This window comes from Echinops telfairi, unplaced genomic scaffold, assembly GCF_000313985.2.
Source record: "Echinops telfairi isolate 266 unplaced genomic scaffold, ASM31398v2 ScPeMD7_655;HRSCAF=1070, whole genome shotgun sequence".
Classification (NCBI taxonomy): Eukaryota; Metazoa; Chordata; class Mammalia; order Afrosoricida; family Tenrecidae; genus Echinops; species Echinops telfairi.
Window position 1 is genome coordinate 22,728,951 of NW_022104553.1, and position 1,393 is coordinate 22,730,343.

The window sequence follows — 1,393 nt, forward strand, 5'->3', positions numbered from 1 at the left end:
CAAAACTGTAAGTAAGTCTTATTTTCAGGGGATCTCTTACTTTCAGGGAAACAGGGTAGTAGGACTAGTTTGAGACTCCGGGCTCCCAGAAACCTCATCGTTTGGCGGCACGGAGCTGTGGACTGTGGGGTGGCAGCAACAGGAAACGTAGGTAGGAGAGAGGAGAAAAACCAAACACAAACCAAACCAAACCCTCTGCCATCCGGCCGATTGCGACTCCCAGGGACCCCCCTGGACAGAGCAGAACTGCCCCACGGGGCCTGCGAGGCTGTCACAAGTCTTGGCGGGAGCAGACAGCCTCGTCTTTCTCCCACGGGGCCACTGGTGAGAGGGAACCATCGACCTTCCCGTGAGTCGCCAAGCACCTAACCAACGGGCCACTCTCACGGCCCGATCGATGCCGATTCACGGCGACCCTACAGGACAGGGTAGAACTGACCGTGTGGGTTTCTCAGACTGTCACACGTCACGGGAGTAGCAAGGCGTGTCTTCCTCCCGTGATAGGCGGGTGGTTTTGAACTTCGCCCACCAGGGCTCCCTTCTGCACACAAGGGCCCCTTCAGAACAAAACAAGACGATTCTGACTCACCATGACTCCATAGGACAGAGCAGACTGCTTCTGGGGGTTTCCAAGGCTGTGAATCTTGGTGGGAGCAGAAAGCCTCATCTTCCGCCCCTGGAGCAGCTGGTGGATTCAAACTGCTGACCTTGCAATTAGCAGCTCAATGCAGAACCCACTATGCCATCCGAACGACTTCACACCCACCCCTCCCTCACACACTGCCCTGGAGTCAATGCTGACTCACAGCGACCCTGGAGGGCAGGGCAGAACATGCTCTGTGGGATTCTGGGACTATACATGCTTCCGGGGATAGAAAGCCCCATCTTTATCCCTCAGGACTTCTCCACCTACCCACGCCCCGCCTCTGCACCCAGGACTTCTTAAAGAAGGGAAAAGACAAGAGAAAATTAAATAAACCATACGAGTTGTATGAGCCCCTAATAAAACAATTTAAAATTTTAAAAAAGAGAGAAAATGAAATAAACCAGCTCAAGATGCTCCCGTCCCTTTCTCTGCTCTCCCTTCCCTCCGGACCCTAACAAAGCCTCTCTCCACCTCACGTTCTTTGTCTCAATCCTATCTCCGCTCAGTGTCTCAGTGTTGACCCCTCAGGATACAGAAAGATTTTCTCCCCCAGGTACCACTGTAGTATTAAATAAAATAATTAATTGACGCATAGGGAGAGTGAGGGAACCAGCCCCCACCTGCTGCTTGAACTCACTGGTTCAGTAATGCTACTTCTGGGTTCAGTAATGCACAATTGTACGGTTGAGATATATAAGCATTATATTAAAGTCATCGAGAGCATGAGAGATAATACAATAATACAGT